This window comes from Bacillus rossius, chromosome 1, assembly GCF_032445375.1.
Source record: "Bacillus rossius redtenbacheri isolate Brsri chromosome 1, Brsri_v3, whole genome shotgun sequence".
Classification (NCBI taxonomy): Eukaryota; Metazoa; Arthropoda; class Insecta; order Phasmatodea; family Bacillidae; genus Bacillus; species Bacillus rossius.
Window position 1 is genome coordinate 367,375,608 of NC_086330.1, and position 11,976 is coordinate 367,387,583.

Consider the following 11,976-nt stretch of genomic DNA (forward strand, 5'->3'; position numbering starts at 1 on the left):
TGTGTGTTGCCTAACCTCTTCCTCTATTTCGTCAATTAGTCCGTCCACTATTTTAATCTTTGTTTCCCGTTGATCTTGTGTAGTCTTTTGCAACTGTTGTATTTCATAAAAATTATCTTCGGCAAACTTATCAAATATCTCGATTTGCTCCTTGACCACGCCTACTGCTGTGTCACGACATTTACTTTCGAGTTTGTTTAATGCATTCTTGACACCTTCTTAACATTTGGAATGGTTTCTTCTAGCATCCCTATTTTCGTAAGTAAGACTGAAAAATCACGTTCTATTTTTTGATGCTTTTGGGTCTGACTCACGTGAATCTGTACCTACCGTTTCCGCAGCTATCTTGGTCAACGCTGTGTTTAAAATTTGTGCTATATTTTTCTAACCATTTTTCATTCTCCCGTTCCTTTCTCCCCTGTTTCTGTCTCTCCCTAGTACGCCTTTTCTCTTAATCAAGCTCAACCTTATCTATCTCTTTCTCCCTGCTACGTCTTTCCTCTGATTCACGCTCTTCATGTAAGTACTGGACGGTTTGTTCTAAGTTCGCATTGGGATTCGTGACTACCGGTTTAACTCACCCAACTACTCATTGTGTTACCTCAAGCTTACAGACTCATTCTTAATTTACCTGAGGCCCACCTTTTGCCCAGCTCGGCCAACAATAGACCTGAATATAAATTTGCAAAAATGCAGTGTTTTTGTCTGCACTTATCTCTTCGTGTTGCTAGCTATTTCTTTTGCTTATTCTTTAATTTCTTTTTTAAGGTGTCTCTCTCATGTTGGCCTCGAACTATCTTTGTTGCACCCCGAAAATAGTTTAAACTTTTCCTCAGCCATCTCCTGATCGTTTTAAAATTCTTCTTTGCTCCTGAAGCTTGTTTAAAATTATGTATTTGCTCTAGACCCTCATTGGGTGTCTAATTCTATAATGAGTTGGTCTCGCTTATGAATTAATTAGCAACATTCATTATTACTTTAATTTTTTGAATTTATATTCCGTTAAAATTATTCAGGCACTTATATAACTGTTTCAGGAACCAAAAACCTTGTTTGAATTAAAGGGAACTACCAAATAAGCTAAAATTAATTTAATGTGTACTGGGCAACCATCCTTTTATATCAAATTCAAAAGCAATATGTTACAATGTAATGTATATTATATTTCTATTTCCTTTAACATTTTCCGTGTAATACATGTTGATTTAAGCTGCTTTTGTTCCCAAAGGTTGCTTACAATGAAGAAGTTATTTAGTATTGGTTTCAAATTAAATTAACTTTAAATAAACTTAATAGTTTATCTGTATTTACAATATTTTAAATTAAATGTTAAAACTAGACTAAGTCTTGGTTTTAGCAGAGACACAATCTAATCTATAGTATCTCTGGGTGATCATGCAACAAGCAAAATTAAATAAGGTTGAGTCAAATAATAATCTGCAAGTCAATATTAAAGAGATTTTAACTCTATATTTATATTAATATAAAATATCTTATGCAAATATAAAAAATTATTTCAGTTGTATTAATTTTAGTTGCAAACTGTTTAACCCGAAATAGCGGATATTGACAAAACAAGATTTCTCTTCATATCAATCGTTGTAACTAGAAGTTACAATTTACTAATTTATGCTCAAGTTTTACGTACTATTTGGCAAAGTTAGTTGTTTCGAAGTTGTTCAATATTGAATAACACATTCTTACTTAGAATTCTTCCCTCTGCGTCTTACCTTTTCCGACTTCGGGGATAGCTTTCCTTCCATCTATCACACTTTGAGGGCTGTAAAATGGAGACGGTAACTTGTTCATCTGAATTTTAACTTGGTTTCATCTGTGTTGGGACCTGGAAGCCGCAGCTTTTTTCATCACGCAAAAACTCGCTTCAAAGACCGACTTGTGTTTACAAATCAAAAAATCCCTTTCGGCACAGCCTACAGGCGTGGGTAGAATTCGAAGTGCCTATTTCTTCTTGAAATATTTTGGGAACTTCTATAAACTCCTGGAATATTTTAAGAACTTAATGTAGCCTATATTATAAAAAAAATCGATTTAATATTTTCTCATATCCCATGCAGCGAAAATATTTTGAATTTTTTTAACTTAAAGCATCCAAATTTTAATTTCTTAACGAATTCATATTATGCCTACTAAGGTATTTATGCAATATATTTGATCTTCAAACGCTAATTTTTAAGCCCTTGCACTAATACGTGGTCGTAAATAATTTTTGGATAAAGGTTTAAGGTAACATTTATATTGTTATCCTATTTTCTCACGGTTCATTTACAGGTCTCTGGTTCAATGTCTTACACAGGACACTTTTGTAGCCTTCCAAGTAACATCCTTCAGTCAACAACGTGTTTAAACAAGAAAAATTGTTGAAACTATTGATATACAGGCTATGTTTTGAGTTTAGTGATGTGCGACTGTGGGAAGACGTCAAACCTTTTAACATTGTTATATTATTATTCGGTTTATAAAACAAATAATGGAAAATTTTAACTAACACTTTAAGTAGGCAAGTTATCTACTAAAAACATATTTCAGTTTTTAAAAAAATGTTATTTTTTTAAAGTAGCTAAAATAACCAAACTGACCTGGGCAATCATCATCTCTTTCAGCTGTTCCTGATGATGTTGACACCCAGCTACATGGATGGCCTCCCTCCAACATTTTTTAACATAATTTTGTTTCTGGAAAAGAGGCAATTACATTATAAAAAATTGTTAAGTTTCAATTCATTGGATATAATTTTAAGAAAATTATAAGTGAATAAAAGGCGAATAATTAATTTTATAGTATGTTTATGTTGATTGAAGCTTAACGGCTTAGAACTAAATTTTATTTTAACACCGCTTTAAGTCAAAATTATTATTTTTCTCTTCCTGAAGTTCTACGCACCATGTATGTGTGTGTGGAGGGGGGGGGGGCTGATGGGGGCCGTAATTGTTGCTCGAGTAATATCTACACGTTAATTACTTTTTGTAAAACGTCAGAAAATTTTCATAATTGAAATGTTTTGCCTGGCTGTAAGGTAAAGTTCATTAACTACGTGAACAATTTTTTTTTTGTTTTATGACGTGACAACGTCTAATAAATCGATGAACGCCAGCTGCGCGCACGAAAAAGGATGATGAGTCATTGTCCCGTTACGCTGTGTCGCGTTACGCTCATTGTACGTTTGCGCCGCATCTATCTCTCTTCCACTCGATTGGAACAACCATCGATTTGACTTTTTCGAGGAACGTTAAACTGGAAACACTCCCATTCGTTTCCTACTTTTCCTATCATCGTCCTATCCTTAACAGAATAACACAGATTGGAAGAAGTTAAATAGTAAACATGTATAAAAGTTATAGTTAAAATAATCTGTTCGTTATAGTAATAAACATATTTGAACTAAATTGAAGTAAATGTATCAATTAAATTGTAGATTTCATTTCACTCCTTCTTTGTAGCTATCCATACAAAATAGTGATAATTCAATAAAAATGGTTCTTTTTTTTCATAAAAGTATGCAATCATTTAATCAATGTTTTGTTATGACGTTGTCACGGTAAACTATCGTCCGTAAATCGACTTTACAGACAACCAATTTTTTTTTGAAAGCACTCAAGGGACTTGAATTATAACTTTATCTTCACTTCTCCGCCGTGTGATGTGTCGCGGTCACCGCAGACTGCGCGCCAGTCCGGAGGCGACAACAGCGCTAGAAGCACCGGCGCGTCTAGTGACGATGGTGACAAAAGTCGTCGAGCTAAGATTCACCCCGTGCATTTTGCGCCCCTGCGACGGAGCGTGTGCTGTGTGAAGAGGAAGGGCTCTGTTGGTCGTAATATCCCATCGACCTCGCGGCTAGCCCCGGGCTGCCAAGCCAAGCATTGCTTTTCTAATTTAAAAAAATGTTAATATTGCGTTACGTGTGGTTGGGGGGGAAGGGTTTGACCCCCCCCCCCCTTCAGAGCCGCGAGTTCGGATGTACACACGCCCCCCTTTTACCAACCCTAATCGATACAAACCGCCAGCGCTTCCCTCTCGACGGCCTTCAGCAACGGCTGCGTTCCGTTAGAGCCGTTCTACAACAGCGCGGATACGTATACGTATCTACGGAACATTCCACTGCTCCCACGTTGCACGGAGACGTAACAACTAGCAACAAGTGAGATAGCATTTCAAAGTTACAACATATTTATTTTTGACGTGACAACGTCCAATAAATCGATGAACGCCGGCTGCACGCACGAAAAAGTGTCCCGTTACGCTCATTGTACGCTTGCGCCGCATCTATCTCTCTTCCACTCAGTTGGAACAACCATCGATTTGACTTTTTCGAGGCACATTAAACTTGAAACACTCCCATTCGTTTCCTACTTTTCCTATCATCGTCCTATCCTTAACAGAATAACACAGATTGGAAGAATTTAAATAGCGAAAATGTATAAAAGTTATAGTTAAAATAATCTCTTCTTTAAAGTAATAAACATATTTGAAATAATGAGTGCAAATAAAAGTAAATTTATCAATTAAATTGTAGATTTCATTTCACTCCTTCTTTGTATCCATACAAAATAATGATAATTCAATAAAAAAGATTGAATTTTATTCATAAAAGTATGCAAAAATTTCATCAATGTTTTATTATGACGTTGTCACGTTAAACTATCGTCCGTAAACCACTTTTACAGACAACCTTTTTTTTAATTTAAAATAATGTTATGCTACGAAGCCATAGCACGGGCAGAATTTACATAAATAATAAAAACTACAAATTTCACACGGAGCAACGTAAACTCCGCAGCTCAGAATTGAACTTACGCGTACGGGTCCGTTTAGGCGTCACTGTAGAACGGTACCTGAACCGCCAGAGAAAAAACTAACACGCCTATCTTCTCCCGTTTGGGAATAGTGCCTGTCGCAACCTCCATTCGCGGATGGTTTTCTTTAGTCCGAACCATGCACAAGTATTGCATTTCGTAAAAGTATTTACCTGCCTGTTGACTTCCAAGTCATTGTTTTGGACACGCGCCGTTGCTGCACAAATCTGTCTGATGACAAATAAGGCCCAATCTCAGTTCCCGGAATGTCGCAATAATTGTTTGTGTCTTACGTATCCCACTGGGTTCGTCTGATACTGTTATAATTATCCGTGCTGGCTTTACATTTAACAATCGACATCGGCCGGTTTTGGTTCCTTCTGTTTGTGTGTTACTTTGTACATTATTCATGTTGACATAACAGTGTATACCAGAATGGTGTATGTCCAAAATAATAATTAAAAGCAATCCACCCCATCGTAAGGATTATAACGAACGCTGGGCTGCAGGTAAACACTCAAAAGTGAATAATTAAATTAAGGCCTTGGAAGCGTCAGCACAGAAAACAAAACAATAACAATAATCACAGATGTGCCCAGACGTCGTATAAAAGAATTTTATTTATAACCTCCTAGCAACTCTAGTCGGCTATGTGGATCGGGGATGAATAATAATGAAATAACAAGACTGGTGGTTTGATTTATATAAGTGCCCTTTTACTAAACTAATTTACTTTGGTTTTTATCTTTTAATTACATTGGTATTAAAACATATTGATTACAAAATGGAGGGAGCCCCGGGGCAACAAAATACATTTATAAGTAACACTATAATACCTCTTGAATTTAATACTGGTTTTAAGTTAGCTCGCTGGCTCAAAAAAAATTACATTGAAATTTAATTATGTCCTGTGTCCTGGCTTCGGAGGTTTCGGCAGATTAACGTCCACAAGAAATCATTTTTAAGTAGAAACTCGGAGTTAAACTTGGAGTGGAGCTTGCAGCTAATTTTGGAACTTGGAGCTCAACTTGGAGGCTGATTTTGGAGCTAAACTTGGAGGCTGAATTTGGACCTCAAATTTGGAGGCTGAATTTGGACTTCAAATTTGGACTCCGCCTGCAACCAAAGTCCCAAATTACTTAGACTGGTTAACAGGCGGCTAAGCCTGGGCAAGACTATGCCCAGTGAAAGGCAAAAAAAGGGGGGGGGGGTAGGGATGACGACCACTTACCCAAAACAGCGGGGTGAAGTCATGTAGGCTGGCTGCAGGAGCAGAGAAAGCAGCTCGCGGCACGGAAGTTCTCGATAATCATAATTGGAGAAAATGAAATAATTTAGACTAACCAAAAAAAATACTATTGCGGGCAGCGAAATTTAAAAATTAGAAAATTGAGGCCTCTATGCCTTGACGTTGGCGACTACATGACGTAGTGTCGAGTCTTGGAGATAAACTTCGGAGATTAACTCTCGCGGATCGCAACGCGTGGTCCGCACAGACCAAATGCTGCCCGCCGAATCTTCAAAAAATGGCGTCGGGGCGCCTAATTAAAGTAAGCAACTGCCCCCAGCCAAAGAAGGGGGTAGTGATTGCCCGAAGGTGTCCGGAGATGCCCGAAGGGGCGAAGCAGACTGCAACCTGTTCGCTGCGCTCTCACGCGAGTCGTAGGCGAACTAAAATCGCAATCGCACTGCGACTGCTGCCAAGGTCGATTGTGACAAGCTGTCTCTTATGGGAGGGATGAGTATTGCGCTCTGGTGGCCAAGACGAGAACCTCCATGGAGAGTCACAGAAACATCCGCTAGAGTGCAGTGGGCGCGCTCGCGACCAGCGCTCAGAGCAAGGTTAGGGATTTTTCCCGCCGCTAGACTTCGCTGAGGGCTCTGTTTGACAAGTGGGAATGTCCTTGGGGAGACAATGTCTCCGCCCGGGGTTCACTGGGGGTCGTTGCTCCGGGTTTGAGTTCTCGTGAAGCCACAGGTGGGTGTTGAGGGGAGGGGGGTTTAAATTTGCTAAGTCGCCTGGGAAAGGCGTCATGTGGACTGTCTCGAGCTGCGTCGCCGCTGGCTGTAACTTGGTCCAGAGGCGTGCTTGCAAAACCCTTACGTATGCTTGCCTCCGAGAAATGAAACTTGCTAGCAGTGGGGTTGGGGTAGCGTTCACTAGCACGAAAGTCATTTTGTTACCTGGAGAAAACGTGACGCGAACCGCGGCCGAGATGCTGCGATCACAAATCGTCAGCAACCAGTATCTAATTGAAGCCTGCGAACAAGCACAGGTGCACTGGGTAGCACAAGCTTACGCCGGAGTGTACAGTAATGGAAACAAAATTAAATAAAATAAAAAATACAAATTTATTTTTTGGTTTCCTTCTTTAAAAATTAAAAATTAAATTTAAATTCGTACATTTGTGCCTGAAAGTGGCACTGAAACGGTACAGGATCAACCGAAGGACCCACTTTTACTTTTAAATAAAAAAAAAAAGAATAAGAAACTGCTTTCATTTCGACGAGACATATTGGTTAATCGTAGGTAGCTTTAGGTAGAGACCGGAAAAATTCGCGGGTTCAATGACCTCCAGGATAGACTCCAATATCCTCTACACACTCGGGCAAATGCCAACTGTTCATTGGCTGCTGAGTTGTGAGTAGTCTCGACTGGGTGGCCTGTGATTCGACACTTCTTTGAGCGAGGGTCTCTAATTGGCCCTCAGTCCTCCAGATTAACATTGAACCAATGACAGAAGCAGCACTAAGGGAATAATTATTTGAATTTTAGCATAACACGAAATGAACCCGCGAATTTTTCAGGTCTCTAGCTATAAGTAGGTCAGCTGTGAGACAGGATGGAGCTAGAAGCTGTGATGATTATACTTTGTCGTTTACTCATTCTGGTTTTCTTTTCACCTTCATGATATTATTTTCTTCTTTCTCTCTCTCTCTCTTTCTCTCTCTCTCTCTTTCTCTCTCTCTCTCTCCTGCTTCAGACCTGGCGAACGGCGACGGAAGGTGTCGAAGATGAGACATGTCCAAGGCACGGATGACCCTTGTCTCGGCAGCATTTGTCACCGTCGTGGTTGTTGTGAGGAAGCGAGTGGCTCAGGCGGGGGTGAGGCTGGTATCAGAGAGAAGGGATGGTCGTTTATCACAACCTCCATCCCCCCCCCCCTGTTCTCAAACCGCTGTCGAGTGCGAGTTGCCTCTGGCAGCGACAAATGGCGCCTGCCCCTTCCCCCCTGGAAGCCGCGGATCAGCCGCGGCTGCCGATGCGTCTTGTTTTTCCTCGACAACTGTGCCTTCCCGCGCGGCGCATAGCGACACCAGGATAGACTTCGCAGTGTTGTACATTCTCGGGAACACGTCAGCTTCTCATCGGCTGCCTGCTGCTACTTAGAGAACTCTCTCACCCGGCTACACAGAGGAGGACTTGAGCTGTCCGCTGATAGTGGTTGGAGCTTCGCCGTTTAAAAGGTGTTTACAGACACGTCAGATCAACGACCACGCATCCAAAACTACCGTACAGTTTGTAAAGTGTAAGTATACACATGTGTAGGGACCGGAAAAATTCGCGGTTTCAATAGCTTTCAGGATAGACTGCACATTCCCCTGTACACTTGGGCAAATAACGAAGGTTCATTGGCTGCTGACTTGCGAGTCGTCTCAGCTGGTTTGTCTGTGATTCGATCCTACTTTGGTTGAGGGTTTATAATTGGTTGAGATTCGTACAGATGAACAGTAAGCCAATAGCAAAATCATCTAAAAGGTATATGTATTTGACTTCTAGCCTATCGCCGAATGAATCCGCGAATTTTTCCGGTCTCTACACATGTGTGTTTTTGTCATTCCTGGCGATAAAATAATAACCGTAAATTATCGAATGGTTCGAAGTAGAGGTTTCAATTGAAATATCACTATATCGGGGAATAGATTTCAACTACTTTTTGCTACAGACAGTAATAATATAGAACAACGTATATCAGCAACTAGCGACCCGCACCGGCTTCGCACGGGTTCAATGCTGATACTAAATATACTACAGAATGTCTTTATATACAACGTTCACAGTTTTTTTGTCATTAGACGCGCTATTTATATGCACGCGCCGCCGGCCGCCCATCTGGTACCGCCGCAACCGCTATGTCCCTGCATTTTAAATCTGTCATATCTTCGAAAATATTCATTTAAATTACATGCTGTAAGGGCCATATTGATCTATATTAAATGCTCAATGTATTTAAGGTACTCAATTGGATAAGGATTAATGCTATATTGCTTAAAATCGCTTCGTAAATAAGCCATTATTTATCGTAAAAAGTAAAGGATAAAAAATTGTTATTCTGGGTTATCCCTAAGAGATAGACATATACCATAGCGGACTTTTTTTGTAGACCTTTTTAAGGTGTACAATACTGTAGTACATTATTTTGATCTATCTCGTAGGGTTCAGCCAGCGTTTGCAATGTAAGCGCAAAAAAAATGTGTTTATTTACGACTACACATTAGAAAACTCTAAAATTATCAGTGTTTCTCTACTATATTATACATATAAACCTTCCCCTTGAATCACTCTATTTATTAAAAAAACCGCATCAAAATCCGTTGCGTAGTTTTAAAGATCTAAGCATACACAGCGACAGACAGCGGGAAGCGACTTTGTTTTATACTATGTAGTGATACTCGTTCGTGCAATAATCTGAACACGATATCAGGGAAACAGATTTGAGTCATCTAAACGAATTTCGCTTCCCTAAGCCAAATTTCCTTCGAAGAATACATTAGCTTGTTTTATTTTATACCTTCTTTAAAGAAATTCGCGAAAAAAAATTAATAATAAAATTCGAACTTTTATCGTGTTTTATAGGTATCTACATCATTCAGTTACCGCAAGACGCAAAAAAACATAATTTCTTAATTGTTTACATGGATACAATTTCGGAGGGAACAAATATACTACATCTGAAGCCGAGAATTCTAAAAGTTCTTTTTTTTTTTTTTTACTTTGTTTCCGGATAGAAACTTGTGAAATTATTTCCGTGCTTCTTCTCGGGGAGCCGTGGGAGTTGTGGAAGCGGACGTGTGCTTCGTGCAAGAGGGAAGGGCAGCAGGGATAACTGAAACGAAAGAGACGGGTGATAAACAACCTCTCTGTCTTCAGGTCACGCTCCGGCCAGCAGAACACTCGCCGATGGGGTCGCCTTAATGAAAGTGTTTCTCCGGCGTAATCGCGACAGTTTCTTCGGCGCCGCCAGGGTGAGTTACGCCCTTCCGCGCTCCATCTCTCTTCGGCGTGCGAGCGTGACTCCAGCACTGAGTGGAGAGCTCAGAAACTCTCTCTCTCTCTCTCTCTCTCTCGTCTTGTAACAGTCACGAAGGTAAAGAAACATAAAACAGGATATATAACTGCTGCCTCAGCTCTTAGGGCGCTCCCTTCATGTCGTCACACCACCAAGGGCGGATCCAGAATGAAGGTCAGGGGAGGGCCAAATTAAATTTTCTAATACAATATTCGCACATTTAGAATTTAAAAATATTTAGTTGGTTTTATCTGTAGTTCTAAAACGTCCTGTTATCTATAGCACTGCAGTAAAATAACACTTATGTAAGTTTAGAGAAACTATGGTAAGGAATTAGGAGAAAATTATATATATTCCGGGTTCAGGGGAGGGCCATGCCGCTATGGCCCCCCCTCTGGATCCGCCAGTGCACACCACAATCCCAGTCAAACAATTTTCAGCTATTTTATTTTATCTTCAAATTTTGGGCAACAGTGTTGGGTTTGAACTGCAGAAGGGAAATATTCGCGGATTAATCTCGCGATAGGCTAAAATAAAAAAAATAAAAACATATAAAACCTTTAACGGCCGTGATGCTTTTTACGATTGGGAGACCTGCGAGCCAATGAGAAGCCCTTAATCAGAGAAGTATCGAATCACAGGCATCCCAGTTTAGGCGTCTCGCAAGTCAACAGCCAAAGAGCATGTCAGTTAGCCCGAGAATGCAGTGGATGATGGAGCTTATTCTGGAGGTGTATTAACAACATATGAATTTTCACCATCGCCTAGTATGAGTCGACGAAAACTTACGAACGGCAGGACAGCACAGGAAGAAAGAACTCACAGGGAAATACTGAATTACACATCTGTACCTGTCGTTCGTATTTGGTTAACTCGCGCTAGGCAAAGGAAGACGTCCGTTTAGTGTCATGTAACTCAAATAACTTTCCCAGACCATCACAATATATTTCTAGGGGTTTCGGTGTTTTCAGTAGCATTAGTCTGTGAAACAGTATCCACCATGAAGACTTATTGGAGCAAAGTTAGCCATTGCTATCTTTATCTCTTGCCTGAAATGCAGACAGACAAGCAATGGGCTTACATCATACTGCTGCCTGCCTGTCACGGAAATGTACTAAAACTGTATGTATGCGTGCTAATGTTTTATTGAAATAAGTAGGTACAGTTGATTAGTTGCTACGCCTATGTTTGCAGCAGATAATCATATCTGTGACACTAGCGTGTCTAGAAAACATTGTATCTTCATTGTACCTTAACACTTCTTTGACGTGATATCGTCTTATAAATCGATGAACGCCGGCTGCACGCACGAAAAAGCATGACTCATTGTCACGTTCCGCCTGAGCCGAGCGTGCAAGAACCGGCCAACCACCGTGCGAGAAAATCTTCTATAATATCAAACAGTTTAAGGCGGGCTTTTTAACTAATTGTTCGTGATTATATTTAAACAAATTATTTAAATTAAATTTGCAAAAACTGTAAATAATATACGAAAATTAAAAAGTATGCAATTTTTCATCAATGTTTTCTTATGACGTTATCACATAAAATTATCGTCCGTAAACCGACTTTACAGACAACCCCCTTTTTTTTTTGTAAGTTCTCATAAAGTCGTTTACAATCTGCAAGTAACGATTCTCAAAATGCATTGCAAGTTTGCTATTCTAGTTACATGTTTTGTCTCTTATCTCGTTGACCATGACCAGTAGTACACGAGTCTCTTGTATTGCCAACAAAAAAAAAAGATATACAGTCGACAAATCACTTTCAGATATGGTTTGTGAAAAACACAGCTGCTACAAATATTAAGTACACTGTTCGTTACCCTCTGAGCGTTACACTTTCGTAACTGTCTGATGACGTATCATCGC